The sequence below is a fragment of the Moschus berezovskii genome, chromosome X, assembly GCF_049115385.1.
Source record: "Moschus berezovskii isolate FMDL1 chromosome X, NW_MosBer_1.0, whole genome shotgun sequence".
Taxonomy (NCBI): domain Eukaryota; kingdom Metazoa; phylum Chordata; class Mammalia; order Artiodactyla; family Moschidae; genus Moschus; species Moschus berezovskii.
In genome coordinates, this window is record NC_142488.1 from 106,043,521 (window position 1) to 106,060,676 (window position 17,156).

The 17,156-nt window shown below is 38.7% G+C and overlaps 2 pseudogenes; both read left to right on the forward strand.

Moving 5' to 3' along the window:
- Positions 1-13,725, forward strand: part of LOC148773422 (protein CFDP2-like) — a 34,448-nt pseudogene extending 20,723 nt beyond the window's left edge.
- Positions 13,726-15,863: 2,138 nt separating this feature from the next.
- LOC148773423 (protein CFDP2-like) overlaps positions 15,864-17,156 on the forward strand; it is a 34,561-nt pseudogene continuing 33,268 nt past the window's right edge.

Below are 17,156 nucleotides of genomic sequence, written 5' to 3' on the forward strand. Positions count from 1 at the left end.
GACTCTGAATCAAATGTAAACCATAAGAGAAAGGGCTGAAGTAACAAGAACAGACTAGGACAAAAATAAGACATAGAACCTGGGTGATTGAGTCAAGAACAGCTCATGGACCCTGACCAGGTCAAGTGTCCAAGCTAAGGTTTTATTCAGGGGATCTGAAGGAGAGCAATTGCTATTTTGCTAGACAATTGCTATTTTAGCAATAGCAATTGCTAACTAGGCAATTGCTATTTTGCTGTTTTATCATTGATCTAAAATCTTAGGCTTATGTATAAAGTCCAGTTAGAAAGACCTATTTTTCTGTAGTTACCATGGGATTAATATTTATTCAAGTTGGCATAAAGGTGAAGGAGGTTGAAACTAAGAAGACAAATGTAGGCTTGGCTCCAGTCTTATCTAGGCAATTATCATTTGTTTTCCTGGGTATGGTTTGGAACCTGAAGTTGTTCACAGTGTGAATGTTCATACATCCTTCATGGTGGGGCATAAATGTCAATTCTGAGGAGAGTTCTGACACCCAAAAGGAAAAATTCTTCATTCTCTGAGCAACAGGGATGAGCGACTGGTGATAAAAATGGCAAATGTTCTGCTACTTGAATAGTCCTGACTTTTTTGGCCAAAGAAAGCATATTAAAAGAAAAGTCTTAGACACCTTTCTAGTGAACATCTCTAATGCTCTGCTCTTTAAAATTGTTAAAGAGTTTTAACTTCTGTGAATGACATTGAAAATAGAATGGTTAAAATAAATTTGTTTTTCAAAGAATGATTTCTGGAAGTAATCAAGAGTGCATCCTAAAGAACGGCAATTGTCCATCCTTTCTTGCTAGTAGCTATCAGCTGCTAGTAGCAAATAATGCATCATTTGGTATCAACTGATACTTTTTTCCCCACGTTTTTAGATTCTATTTTTAATGATACATTTTTCTTATTTGCCCTTCTTTTTAAAATGTGTGATATTCTTTTACAGTTGCTGGGCATTATACCAGGCATTTTATTTCATGTATTAGGCTAAGTTGATAAATAATGAAGAAACTAAAAAAATACAGTGGCTGAAATGATATAGAAATTGTTTTTCTCCTTTGTAACAGTCTGGAGGTAGGTAGCTCTGCTCCACAAGTTCATCCAAGTCCTTGGGGTTCTTCTATCTTTGCTTTCCTTGTTTACATGATCAACACTCACTCAATTCCCATGAGAAAAGGAACACGGATGTGAAGGGCAAGCAGTTTCCTTTTAAGAATGTGACCTGGAGGCTGCACTTGCCACTCACACTTCATTGGCCAGGTGATGGCATGGCCAAACTTAGCTGCAAAGCAGATTGGGATATGCAGTCTTTGAATGAGTCAAAACTCAGGTAGTTCTGTTACTAAGAGAAAGAAGGGAAGGATGAATATTGAGGGACAAATAGCAATCACAGACATCACACATTTTATGGATCCAGAGTAAATAGCTACATCTTTCCAGTTTGAATTTCCCTTTTTTATGCATCTTAAGAAATCTGAATAGTCTTTGCGAACACTCCAATTGGTTGTCTATCCATCATCATCATCACAAAAGTAACGGCTACCTCTTATTCATTGCTTACAGTGAGGTGGGCAATCATTAATGTGATGTGTTAAGGTGGCGTTAAGAGCATTTAACATCACTGACCTGGTGGCTCACATGGTAAAGAATCTGCCTGCAATGCGGGAGACCCAGGTTCTATCCCTGGGTTGAGAAGATCCCATGGAGAAGAAATGGCAACCCACTCCACTATTCTTGCCTGGAGAATTCCATGGACAGAGGAGCCTGGCCGGCTACAGTCCATGGGGTCACAAAGAGTTGGACATGACTGAACAATTAACAACCAAGAGAATTTAAATATTCCGTGATTCCTTGCAAAAATATTGGGGTTTATAGTCATAATTGCCCCCCAATTTTAAAATTGTACTGTCTACTTTCTATGCAGTCTCCTTTTCTGTTAAACAAACCACTTAATCCAAATATATATCAGCATTCCTCCCTAGTGGGTGGCTAAGATATAAACTAATTCTGAGTACTTCACTTACTGAACCTGGAGCTGGGCGAAAGCTGAAGCTCTAAGACATCCAGTAGGAACCAAAATGGGAAGAAAAGTCACCCAAGAGAAACATGTGTGAGGTGAACCAGAACTGACAAAGTGTCAAGATGAAAGAAAATGTTTTTAACTTTCTTGTATAAGCATGTTTCAGAATATCCACTTTGAAGCAAGACTAGACACATGTGTGCTCTGTTCTCCATGTGGCCTATCCATTCCAGCAACACACCATCAATAAAAAGCGGTCTGGGTGGCAGACTATCTTCTTGTGTCCCCAAGTCTGTGAAGTACCTTAGAGAGTCTTTGAAAGCTGGCACTGGTGATAGTGTATAATTTCTCACACTAGTACTATGATGGGAGTATTATCAACTGGTACTTTTAATGAACTCCAGACAAATAAAGAAGTACAGGTAATTACTATAAATTAGATGGAGGGACAAAAAAGACTGTTACTATGGTGTGCAAAAGAATATTCATGTTGTATTTGGCAGAACATATGTTTTCATCAGCTTATATTGTGTACTCAAATCCTTATTCTAGAGGCTGCATTTAATATTGCCCACTTGTCACATAGGCATGTTTTCTATTAGGAAAACTGTTCATAAGGAGAGGCAGTAGGTACATTAGTTACAATCACAAACTTTGAAGTCCAGAGTGCAAATCCTGGTTATCACTTCTAGGTTGTTTGACACTGGGGAAGTGTCTAAATGTATTTGAGCCTCCATCTTCAACACAGTGCACAGGGTTATAGTGAGAGACAAATAAAGTCATGCACGTAAAGAGATTAGCAGAGTGCTTGATATATAGGAGGTACCCACAATGACAGGTGCTATGATACAGCTATTATTTCATTCTCATGGAACCAAATGAAAAAATATATATCATTTGTTAAAGTCCCACAAAGAGCACCATGACTTTCAAGCACCATGACTCTAACACCTGAGAAGGGGCTTCCCTGGTGTTTCAGTGGTAAAGAATCCACCTGCCAATGCAGGAGACATGGGTTTGATCCCTGGGTAAGGAAGATTCCCTGGAGGAGGATACAGCAACCTACTCCAGTACCCTTGCCTGGAAAATCTCATGGACAGAGGAACCTGCTAGGCTGCAGTCCATGGGGTCACAAAGAGCCAGGCATGACTGAGCGACTAACACTTAACACTTAGTGACTAAACAACAACAACAAAAACAGTTGAGCAAGCTTGAGAATGACTTCCCTAGTATGGCATAGCCTGTGCCTGAATTCAAGATACTACACCTTAGAAGAGAATTGGACTAGAAGTTAACCTTTGGATGAACAAAAGATGTGAAGGGACTTCAGGAAGGAAAGCCTCAAGAGGAAAGATGGTGCTGAAGGACAAAAACCCACATGCAAAGGTCAGAGGGTTATGAATTACTTAGTCAAAGCTATGGTTTTTCCACTAGTCATGTATGGATGTGAGAGTTGAGCTATAAAGAAGGCTGAGCATCAACAATTGATGCTTTTGAACTGTGGTGTTGGAGAAGACACTTGAGAGTCCCTTGGACACCAAGGAGATCAAACCAGTCAATCTTAAAAGAAGTCAACCCTGAATATTCATTGGAAGGACTGATGCTGAAGCTGAAGCTCCAATATGTTGGCTACCTGATGCGAAGAGCCGACTCACTGAAAAAGACCTTGATGCAGGGAAAGACTGAAGGTAGGAGAAGAGGGCGACAGAAGATAAGATGGTTGGACAGCATCATTGACTCAATGAACATGAGTTTGAGCAAGCTCCAGGAGATGGTGAAAGACAGGGAGGCCTGGCATGCTGCAGTCCATGGGGTCATAAAGAATCAGAGATGACTGAGCAACTGAACAACAACAGCACCAGCAGAAATTTACACAACATTGTAAATCAACTATAGTTCAATTTTAAAAAGAAAGAAAAAATCATAGGTTATGAAGTATGGGATCTTCAGGAAGACTAAATTATTACTGCCTTGCACTTGAGTTTCCACAATTGCACTAGCTTTGTGGGAAAGAGAGGAATCACAAGTTCATGTTTTCCTGGCTCCATTCCCATGCACACTCTAGTAACTTCACTCCCTATTCTGGACCCATACATTCCCTTATGTCATCTTTCTGGCCCTTCCCCACTGCCCCCCACCACCAAAAAACAACCTGTTAAACCAAGATAATATCTCACAAGTTCTCTGGGAATCAGTACTCATGGCCACTGCGTATCTCCCATTTCTCTTCTCTTCTTTTAGGGCTTTCTCTGGGTATATATACTGTCCTGGCCAATGGCCATCAAAAGCAAAACCTCCACTTGGTATCTGCCAAGGGCAAGCCTGGTGACCAGCAGTATCCATTCCAGGTTGTCAGTACCCAGTAGGGAATGTGCTGTCTTCCAACGTTGCACTCTCCTGGGTGTTGCCAAAGCTGCTGGCACTGAGGTTGCTGTCATATTACAACAAAGTTTTTTTTTCTTTACTTTTTTTTTTAATTGGAGATCCTTTGATGTAAGATTCAGGCCTGGGTTCAAGGGGGGCTGGGCCAGATGATATATGTGACAGACATTTGTGACAGACTCACATAATCTAGCCAAAGCCCTAACATGAACCCAACTGCCCTTGAAACAAGTTATGTGACAGTCTTTTAACTTTGGATGATTTCTTTCACAGGAGGCTTCTTGATCCTTATGCCTTATCAAACCTCCTATGTGCCTAGCTATTTGCACCTAACTTTTACAGTAACTGCCACTGAAGTTGACAATGGGGTTCTTTATTATGATGGGATGGTCAGAAGAAAGGACAAAGGACACAGAGGTGAAATTCATTGAGCAGTTCAGTTTATCAAGGATCACTGAATAACCACTGTCTGCTTCACTTTGCCTTGCAAGGCTGCCATTATTATACTCATGTTCCAGGTCTTATACTCTGTTATACCGATGCTCAAAGTAATGGGATCAAGGTTCACACAGACAGTAAAGGACAGAATTTGAAATTAGGTCTTCCTACTCCAATTGTCCCTACCTGCAATAATGGTCTGCATTTTAATCACAAGGAATAATTATAATTGGCCCTAGGGGATTAGGGTAAATGTATGAGGAGATACAAATGCACACATTAGACTCTATAGCACTACATCTTTACAACAGTTTGTGACCACTCTAAGGGTCAGCAAATTTTAACCTGAAGGCCCACAACTTGGTTTTTTAAATAAAGTTTTATTGGAACACAGTTGTGCTCATTGTGCTCATTCATTCACTTACATACGGTCTACAACTGCAGAGAAGTTTTGTCACAGAAACTATATTCATGCAAGCCTAAGATATTTATTTTCTGGCTCTTTAAAAAAAAGTTTGGGAACCCCTGCTAACCCCTCAAAATGTCCCATAGGTTCAGGAAATGTCTTCATTAGTACATGATATCCCCCACCACCCCAACCAACCTTTAGAACCGTAATGAATCTGAAAAAGATTTAGTCCTATATCTGGGGAGAAATTATCAACACAAAGTACCCACAGAGCTCGTCATGCTGAAGAATAGTGCCATGGCACAAGAGTTCTTAAACTGGGGCTGGTATGTATTTGCACAATAAACTTTTCAGGAGAAAAGATCCATAATTTTATCATATCAAAAATAGTTAAGAATAAACAATGTAATTCTTGTCAGAGAGATAAAGGTTTAAGTCCCAATTCAGGTACTGACCAGCTGTGTGATTTTAGCAATTAGTTAAAATCTTGGAGTTTCTCTTATTTAAAAAGTGTTGTATATAGATGATCTCCTAGGACCAGGTCATCCCCTGAATGTGTGCATCTACCTGCAACTTTAGATCACTAAGTGATGCCTAGCCTTTGTCCTCTCCCTATTCCCTTAAGATGAATGTGACCACCACCTGGACCACCTCATCAGGTGAAGCAAACTGTGATATATCCACACAATGAAATATTACCTACCCCACAATTAAAAGGAACTACTTATCCATACAATGGATAGACCTCAAGAACCTTATGCTGGGTAAAAAAAAGTCAGACTCAAAGAATATTAACTGTATAGTTCTATTTATATGACATTCTGGAAAAAACAAACTACAGGGACAGAGATCAGATCAGAGGTTGCCAGAAGCTAGAGTGGAGCAAAGGGATTGATACAAAAAGCGAGGGAAACAGAATTTTGAGCTCCTGTGACCTTCAGCCTGGGTTTTATGCCCATGAATATGTTATGTTACATGGCAAAAGGAACTCTGTAGTTGTAATTAAGGTTATTAGTCATTTAATCTTAAAATGACAAAATCAACCTGGATTATCTAGGTAGGTCCAATGTAATCATATGAGCTCTTAGAAGCAGAGGAAGAAGGAAGAGATGTTTGAATCACAAGAAGGATTCAACTTGCTGTTGCTGGCTTGAGGATGGAGGGGTCAAGTGTCAAAAAAAAATGGGGAAGTTCAATCCTACAGTCCCATGGAACTGAATTATGCCAATCACTTGAATGAACTTGAAAGCAAGTTTTTTACTCATCTCCAAAAAGGGACTCAAACCAGGGGAACACTTTGATTTCAGCATTGTGAGACCTTGAACAGAGAAACCAACACTCTGTGCATGGACTTCTGACCTACGGAAATATGAGCTAATAAGTGGATGTTGTTTTAAATCATGAAGTTTGTGGTAATTTGTTTTCATAGCAATGGAAAACTAATAGGGCAGGGCATGAAGGAAGTCTTCTGGGTAGAAGAAATACCCTATCTTTTATTTTAGGCATTTTTTCGGGTTTATTGAGGTATGAATGACATATAGTGTTGTCCAAGTTTCAGGTGTACAACATGAAGATTTGATAATATGTAAAGATTGCGAGATGATTACAACAATGAGGTTATTTAACACATCCGTCACCTCACATAGTTATTTTTCGCTTTGTGGTGAGAATTTTTAAGATCTACTCTCTTAGCAACTTTCAAATGATGTGCTATATCTTGATTGTGGTGGTAGTTAAACAACTGAGTATGTTTGTCAAAATTCATAGAACTGTACACCTAAAAAGGCTACAGTTTATGTAAACTATGTGTCAGTAAACCTATGAAAATAAAATAAAACTCATCAAAATAGGTTTTAAATAGGTAAATTCTATTGTATGTAAACTATACCCCAAATAAAATGGATTTTAAAAACCAAATTGAAGGGTCATCTACTAGAGAGCTTTCCCTTTACTCTCATCTTTCCCTGACTACAGATAACCAACCACTTTCTTGCTACAACTACACTTTTTTATTTACTTCTATTTTTCTCCTAACACTATATTGTCATTTTGAATTATATCTGTATTACTAGCAGACTCTAAGTACAGAGACAGTGTCTTCTAGTCTGGATCATGAGTGCCCAAAATACAGAAGGTGTTTTATCATCTTTATTTGATTTGCATTTTTACACATGAAAAAAAAACCTTTAAAAGATTTTTTTTTCAAAAATGTTCTGCCTGGATCTTTTCCTAGGAATAATAAATTCCATATGTTTATTACTGCGTTAAGCACTTCAATTTCTTTTAAATTCAAAATCACTTCCTTAAATTTCAAGGGAATACTCCCTATTTCTGGTATTTTTTAATACAGTGAAATAATCCAGGTGTGTCTTATTTGGAGACTTGGATAATATAGCTATTTTACATACAGTTTTTCTAGAAAATAATCTGGATGAAAAAGCCCTTTCAACAATATCTATGTCCATCACAGGTAGGGTTGCCAGATAAAATACATCATGCCTTAGTAAAGTTTAATTTCAGAAATACAACAAATAAGTCTTAATAAAAGTATGTTCCACGCAATATTTAACTGGGTGTTCTTTGTTTATGCCCTCCAAGAGGAGGAGTTCTTTATTTAGGAAGGCACTGAGTCTGACAGCCTTAATTATAGCATACACCTATGAACTGAAGCAAGAGTTCAAGAATCATGTTTTACTTGGTTTTATAAATTTTAAAAAATATTACTTATTTCTTCAGCTCTGCCAGGTCTTCACTGTGGCATGTGAGATCTTTAGTGGTAGTATATGAACTCTTAGTTGTGCCATTTGGAATCTTGTTCCCCAACCAGGAATCAAACCCAGGCTCCCTGCATTGGGAGTGTGAAGTCTTGGCCACTGGGCCACTAGGGAAGTCCAAGAGTACAAGACTAACATTCATGTAAATTTGTGTTTTAAGTGTGCTGAGATTTTACTAAGTGACAATCACCTACATCATGGGCCTGGGTGGGAAGTGAGATGTGCAGACTAACTCTGAGGTCAGGGATGCAGGCAAAAAGGAAATTCGCAATAAAGTGGATCTGCTAAGAAGTGACTTCTTGCTACTGGAGAGGGCTGCAAGCGTTGCCTGAAAGTTGTACACTAACGGAAGTAAGAGATTGCCACTTAGAAAAACTTATTCAGGCAGAGAGGACTTTGGGGAAGAAATACTGGATAAGGAGGTGCCAGAAGGATTCCACAGGAAGGTGAAAGTTTGAGAGTTAGGCACAAGGTTGCTGAGAAAGAATCTTTAATTCCTTAATTTGAACAAAAAATATTGAGCACCTAATATGTGTCATACACTGTTCAAGCAACACCATTCAAGGCAGAGATAAAAGCCCCCGTCCTCATGGAATTTACATGTCAGGTGGGGAGTAGCACATTCAAATCAATAAGGAAAGCATATATAGTGCTATGTAGAAAAATGAAGCAAGGACAGAAGACAGGAAATGTGGATGGAGAAACTTAAGAGTACCCAAAGAATGCCTCACTGACAGTGACATTTGAGCAGAGACCTTAAATAGGTGAGGACAAGGGTGATGCTTCTATCTGGTGTAAAACTAGTCCAGCAAAGAGAACATCAATATGTGCGATAAAAACCCATCTTTGTCTAGGAAAAGCAAGGTCAATGTGTCTGAAACCCACTGGAACTAGTAGGAGAGGGGTTAGGGAGGGAGATGCAGAGACTTCCTATGGGGCCTTATTGGATAATATAAGGATCTGGTCTTTTAACTGTGAGTATTAGCTGCTGGAGATTTCTGAGCAAAAGAGTGACTCATTAAAAAGCTTGCTCTGGCTTCCTCCCAGGTGGTGCAGTGGTAAAAAATCCGCCTGCAATGTAGGAGACACAGATTCAATCCCTGGGTCAGGAGGGCCCCCTGGAGAAGGGCATGGCAACCCATTCTAGTATCTTGCCTGGAAAATCCCATGGACAGAGGAGACTGGCAAGCTACAGTCTATAGGGTCACAGAGTTGGACACAACTGAGCACACACGCATTGGCTGCAGCATAGAGGATAGAATGCAAAGAGACAAAAGACAGAAACAGTATGACCAGTTTTAAGACCAAGTCAAAAAAAAAGACCAAATCAGGTATATGAATAGCTGATTCACTTTACTGAACACCTGAAACTAACACAACATTGTAAATCAACTATGCTCGAATAAAATCTTAAAAAATAGAGTACTCTTAAAAGAAAATAAAAAGACCAAATGAGGAAGAGATTGCAGCTTCCCTCATTGAATTATAGCTAAAAGTGGTGAAAATAAATATTTAGTAAAATGACACAGAGGTGCTGTTCTTTTCTTTTTTTTTAATTTATTTATTTTAATTGGAGACTAATTACTTTACATTATTGTATTGGTTTTGCCATACAATGACATGAATCTGCCCCGGGTGTACAAGTGTTCCCCATCTTGAACCCCCCTCCCACCTCTCTCTGCATTCATCCCAGTGCACCAGCCCCGAGCATCCTGTATCATGCACTGAACCTGGACTGGCAATTCGTTTCACATATGATAATATACATGTTTCAATGCCATTCTCCCAAATCATCCCAAGTAAAGACAGTTTTATGTAGCAGAGTCCTCTAGCTTAGCTAGGTGTTTTGTTACAGATCTGAAGAAGTAGGGTCAGTATGTTGCATTACAAGAGTATTGCAAACAATCTATGAATTATATAACTTGTCTGGGCCCACCTATCCGAAGCCTCCTATCTCTTCAGGACAAGCTTATAAGGTTAGTGTGATAAGGGTCTAACTAAGCTAAATGTTGTAAGTATAGAGCTGTAGAAACTGAATTGTAAAGAATGGGGACTTCAGTTCAGTTCAGTTCAGTTCAGTCCCTCAGTCGTGTCCGACTCTTTGCGACCCCATGAATCACAGCACGCCAGGCCTCACTGTCCATCACCAACTCCCGGAGTTCACTCAAACTCATGTCCATCGAGTCGGTGATGCTATCCAGCCATCTCATTCTCTGTTGTCCCGTTCTCCTCCTGCCCCCAATCCCTCCCAGCATCAGAGTCTTTTCCAGTGAGTCAACTCGTCACATGAGGTGGCCAAAGTATTGGAGTTTCAGCTTTAGCATCAGTCCTTCCAATGAACACCCAGGATTGATCTCCTTTAGAATGGACTGGTTGGATCTCCTTGCAGTTCAAGGGACTCTCAAGAGTCTTCTCCAGCACCACAATTCAAAAGCATCAATTCTTCAGTGATCAGCTTTCTTCACAGTCCAACTCTCACATCCATACATGACCACGGGAAAAACCATAGCCTTGACTAGGCGGACCTTGATGTTTATGTAAGTGGTTATTTGCCTCTGCTCTTGGCAACTAACTAAAGCCAACCTTAGCCTCTGAGCATATTCAATGTTGGATGCCTTTCTATTTGAGAAATTTAAATAATAACATAAAACTAAAAGCAGTTTTGTGTTTACTAATGAATTGTCCTTGTTTGTTTAGTTATATTCTGATTAAAGAAACACTCCTATGACATTCTGGTTTTACACAATAGGTAAATCAAGTTCTGAATGATTTATAGCACCACAGTTCCCCTAGGTGATTCTGATGTACACAATTTGGTTGAGGCTCATGGAGCCTAAAGAGTAAGTCAATTGGCCTGGAGGGGGATTCAAACCAGAAGCTTTATGAACCAGTTTTCAAGCTCATTAAATAAGACTGTTCACCGGACAATATAAGGACAGCCTGATGTTCCCCATACTGTCAGGAGAAGCTCCTTCTAAGTGAGGATGTATTGGACTAAGGAAGTTTCAATTGAAAGAACATAAAAAGAAAGCAAAAGCAAAACAGTCCAAAGCTGAGGCCATGTGGAGGAGAATCTGTTTATCAGGCATACCCTGGCAAGACACCAGTAACAAAGAACTGCCAGCCACATGGCTCTCTGATGATGCTCACCCTTAGTCAGTTTCATTAATTAGAGTTGTCATATTATATACAGTGGTCCTTTGGTATTCAAGGGGGGATTGGTTCCACAACCCCCATGAATACCAAAATCCATGGATGCTGAAGTTCTTATATAAAATGGCACAGTGTTTGCATATAACTTATGCATAGCCTCCTGCATACTTTAAATCATCTTTAGATTATTTATAATACCTAAAGCAATGTCAATGCTATGTATGTACTTGTAAATACAATGTAAATTATATGTAAGTAGTTTCCTGTGTGTAGCAAATTCAAGTTTTGCTTTTGGGAACTTTCTGGAAATTTTTAAAATATTTTTGATCCATGGTTGGTTGAATCTAAGGATACAGAATCCATGGATACAAAGGATCTGACTGTATATGTAGCTTTATCCCCACTTCTGCCTTGTTTTCTATCATTCTCTTCATCATTTGAGTTTCTTTTCTCTGCGTCTTCTCCAACACTATTATTCCTGTCTTGTACACAAAGAGCAACTACAAAAAAAAATAATGTCCCAGGAACAGACACCTCAAGAATTTATGGAAAGTAGGATGACGACCTACTGGGTTTTTCCCTCTTCTCTTAATGATATTGAACATTATCCAGATTATTTTAGTCAAAGCAACATTTGGGCAGCTGTCTTCAGGAAACAGTCTATAAAGACTTTTGACTCCCTTTTCTAGGACGCAACAGGTTAGAACTCATCATTTTAAAACATGCTTGAGGGGACTTCCCTGGTGGTCCAGTAGTTGAGAATCCACCTTCCAATGCAGAGGACTAGGGTTTGACCCCTGGTTTTTGAATTAAAAGATCCCACATGCTAAGGAGTAACTAATCCCGTGTGCCAAAACTACTGAGTCTGTGTGCCATAACTAGAGAGTCTGTGCACTGCAATGAAAAATTCTGCATGATGCAATGAAGATCCCATGTGCTGCAATTAAGACCTGATGCAGCCAAAAAAATAAATATTTTTTAAAAATTTAAAAAGACATGCTTGAAAAGATGGAGAAGTGAGTAGATTGGAAAGGTGGAAATATAGTTATAATTTGAAAAACCAGTTTGAATGGAGGTAAGTTGTTGGGAACATTCATTTGGGTGGCTTTTTGGAGAAAACACTTAATGTTTGTATAGTGCTTTACAATTTAAAAGCATCTTTCACCGTATCACTTCAGTTCAGTCGCTCAGTCATGTCTGACTCTTTGCGACCCCATGGACTGCAGCAGGCCAGGTTTCCATGTCCATCACCAACTCCCGGAGCTTACTCAAACTCATGTCCATTGAGTTGGTCATGTCATCCAACCATCTCATTCTCTGTCATCCCCTTCTCCTCTTGCCTTCAACCTTTCCCAGCATCAGGATCTTTTTCATTGACTCAGTTCTTCACATCAGGTGGCCAAAGTATTGGAGTTTCAGCATCAGTCTTTCCAATGAATATTCAGGACTGATTTCCTTTAGGATGGACCAGTTGGATCTCTTTGCAGTTCAAGGGACTCTCGAGTCTTCTCCAACACCACAGTTCAAAAGCATCAGGTCTTTGGCACTCAGTTTTCTGAGTCCAACTCTCACATCCATACATGACTACTAGAAAAACCATAGCCTTGACTAGATGGACCTTTGTTGGCAAAGTAATGTCTCTGCTTTTTAATATGCTGTCTAGGTTGGTCATACCTTTTCTTCCAAGGAGCAAGCATCTTTTAATTTCATGGTTGAATCACAATCTGCAGTAATTTTGGAGCCCCCTCTCACTGTTTCCATTGTTTCCCCATCTATTTGCCATGAAGTGATGGGACCAGCTGCCATGATCTTAGTTTTCTGAATGCTGAGTTTTAAGCCAACTTTTTCACTCTCCTCTTTCACTTTCACCAAGAGGCTCTTTGGTTCTTCTTCACTTTCTGCCATAAGGGTGGTGTCATTTGCATTTCTGAGGTTATTGATATTTCTCCCGGCAATCTTGATTCCAACTTGTGCTTCATCCAGCCCATGATGAAGTACATCTCATGATGTACTCTGCATATAAGTTAAATAAGCAGGGTGACACTATACACCCTTGACGTACTCCTTTACCAATTTTAAATCAGTCTGTTGTTCCATGTCCAGTTCTAACAGTCTCTTCTTGACCTGAATACAGATTTCACCATATATTTGCACTTAGCTCTCATTGTGACTCTGAGGAGAAAGGTGAGTGGACTTCTCTAACACTACACAGTAATTGAGTAATGAAGCTGGTATTATAAACAAAGTCTGGCTCCTCATTTCAGCCTAAGCTGCTTTATTATTTATTAGGATCCCCTGCGGCATCTTGACATCGCAAAGCAAATTTAGAAATATTTAGAAAAAAATTTTATTTAAAAAAAATCTAAAAGTTTTATAAGGTAAATGTGTAAAACTTTATGACATTGAAGATAATTAATCACGTTTCAAGCTCTAAAACATTAGTGGTCAAAATCACTACAAGGGACCCAAGGAGAATTTTATCTAAGGTCGTCAGTGGTCAAAAGCAGCTACAGCTGGAGGACTTCTAGAATTCTTCATTCTTGGTGAAAGATATTTTCATTTCATGCCGGGAGCTGTTCTTTCTCCAGCACTCAGATTACTTTATGAGCCATTTGCTTTGCAAGTAAGTAGTTTTTTTTCTGTTAATGGAATGAAATAATACACTGTGACGGCTCATTATCAAATTGGAATGCAGAAACAACCTTGGCTCATAGTTTAAATTTGCCACTGTAGAAATTATAAAGAAGAAAATAACTATATAGTATATAAAGTGAAGTTTGTTACCCACTGAAAAAACTCTGAAGAGACTTTAATACAGTCAAGGATTTCAACTTTAGTAAAATATTCAAATCATGAAAAACATGCAAATGAAGTAAGACAGTTCTTATTTCTTGAAATTCAGACTATTCAAAAGGTTTTGAAATCTCAGAATATAGATAGAACAGCTTCCCTATATATAGATGTCTATGAATATGAATAGACGCTTAGCAGTCATTTAGCAAACTAAATAAATATAAACAAAACATTACTACTGGATACTAGTAGATGAATGGAACAGATGAACTGGTATCAATGAGTGGGAAAAGAGGTTGATTCTAAAGAAGGAAAGAAACAATTATGTAGCACATCACCAATTCGAAGGCTCATATTCTATATAGAACAGTGCATACTACATCATTTTTGTTCTTTTGAAAAAATATAAAGATATTCATAAAGGGCTTCCCCTATGGCTCAGAGAGTAAAGCATCCACCTGAAATGCAGGAAGTCAGGGTTCGATCCCCGAGTCAGGAAGATACCCTGAAGAAGGAAATGGCAACCCATTTAAGTATTCTTGCCTGGAAGCTTCCAAAGACAGAGGAGAGGATTCAAAAAGTAAAAGATTCATGATTTTGGACTATGACATCTGAATGTGCTAAACATGTGACAATTTGGCTATGTGCTTGGTTGAGTATAAAGCTTTATGTGTTTTCCAAATGGAGCCCAAATATTTAGCATGAGAACAAAACTGCTGGTACCTTTTTTAAAAAATGCTATTTTAAGGCCTTTGTAATTATTTATAGTCTGCCCTGTGAATGTCTCACAAGTCTAAGTCAGAAGACCATAATTTTTTAAAAAATTGTTCTTTGCTTGCTTCTAATCACCTGATTTTGGAAAGTACAAAATTCTGGGGATTTTATTTGGTCATTTTTGTTATTACTAACACATTGTAGATGGATCTTTAATGTCAATTGACAATTAATACAATTATCTGAAATGACCCAGACAAAAAGCTCATTCTTATCTGTATTCATAAAGCATTTTACTCTGCTCATCAATGCTGAAGGTGCAGTAGTGAGATGGTGTCTTAAATATTTGATGCTAATAAATTTGATGTTAAACTCACTATGTCCTAGATTATAAGTGTTATAAGTGGGATAGGAATAAGCATATATTAACCACCTTATTGGGGGAGTAAGTTGGTGCAGCCACTGTGGAAAACAGTTTAGAGGTCCCTCAGAAAACTAAAAATAGGATTACCATATGACCCACCAATCCCACTCTTGGGTACATATCCACACAAAGCTATAATTCAAAAAGATATATGCACACTTATGTTCAAAGCAGCACTAGTCACAATAACCAAGACATGAAAACAACATAAATGTCTATCAGCAGATGAATAGATAAAGAAGATATGGTATATATAATGGAATATTCAGTTCAGTTCAGTTCAGTTCAGTTCAGTTCAGTCGCTCAGTCATGTCCGACTCTCTCAGCCATAAAAAAGAATGAAATAATGCCATTTTCAGCAACACAGATGAACCTAGAGAGTATCATGCTAAGTGAAGTAAGTCAGACAGAAAAAGACAAATACCATGTGATATAACTTATATGTGGAACCTAAGTGTTAGTCAATTGTGTCCTCTTTGAGATCCCATGGACTGTATGTAGCCTGCCAGGCTCCTTTGTCCATGGAATTCTCCAGGCAAGAATACTGGAGTGCCCTTCTCCAGGGGATCTTCCTGATCCAGGGATCGAACTTGGGTCTCCTGCATTGCAAGCAGATTCTTTACTGTCTGAGCCACCTGGGAAGACACTAATGAACCTATCTATGAAACAGAAATAGACTCATGGACATAAATAACAGACTTGGTGGTTGCCAAAGGGGAGGGGGTTGGGGGAGAGATGGAATGGGAGGTTGAGGTTAGCAGATGTAAGTTTTTATATATAGAATGGATCAACAAAAAGATCCTATTGTATAGACAGGGAAATATATTCAATATCCACCATAATGGAAAAGAATATTTTTTAAAAGAATGTATATATATACAAATACGTGTATGTGTGTGTGTGTGTATATATATATATATATATATATATATACACATATATACCACCTGATTTCATAAGGGAAGGACTCAAGCCCAGAGAGGTGAAACGATGTGCCATATAACACAGAAGTAAATGCTGATACAGTGGGAATACAACTAGGTCTCCAGTTTTCCAGTGCAGTGTACTTCTGACTTCAAGAGTTTATCTCAAATTTTAATTGGTTACTGACAAAAGTATATAATGATCTGTTTTACAGAAAGTTCTGATTTTAAAGTGATAGAAAGAGTAACAATTCACTGACCACCTGGTAGGTACCCCTTCTCTGTGCTAGTCACTTTATATTATTTGGAAGAACTGACATCATTGGCAACATCATGTCTTCTGACCAATGAACACAGTATATTTCTCCATCTTTCATTTCAGACAATATACAACTTTTGGCAGCTAAGTAAAATCATTTCACTCTGAAAACACTGTTTTCTTGGCTTCATTTATTCTAGTTTTTCAGAACAGTTGCTAGGCCATTCTGCTCTCATTTTAAGATAGAATGATAACCAGTAAGAATTCATGGAAAATACAATGTGTTCATTCAGAGGAACACAATTGGCTCTAAATTAGCATAGAAATGCCAGCAAGACACTTCTGTAATATTCACAATAAGAGATTTTCAGGAAAAAATATTATAACCTGATATTTAATTTTTAACATCTTTCAGTTCAGTTCAGTTCAGTCACTCAGTCGTGTCCGACTCTTTGCGACCCCATGAATCACAGCACGCCAGGCCTCCCTGTCCATCACCAACTCCCAGAGTTCACTCAAACTCGCCCATCGAGTCGGTGATGCCATCCAGGCATCTCATTCTCTGTCTTTCCCTTTTTAGGATGTAATTTGACATTCCATAAACTAGATGCAATTAAATTTTACAATTAAGTTCTGACACATGTGCATACACATGAAATCATCACCACAAACAACATAGTAAACAGGACTTCCCTCATGGCTCAATGGTAGAGAATCTGCCTGCCAATGCAGCAGACATGGGTTTGATACGTGGTCTGGGAAGATCCCACATGCTGAGGAGTAACTAAGCCCTTACACCACAACTACTGAGCCTTGCTCTAGAGCCTGGGAGCCACAACTACTGAG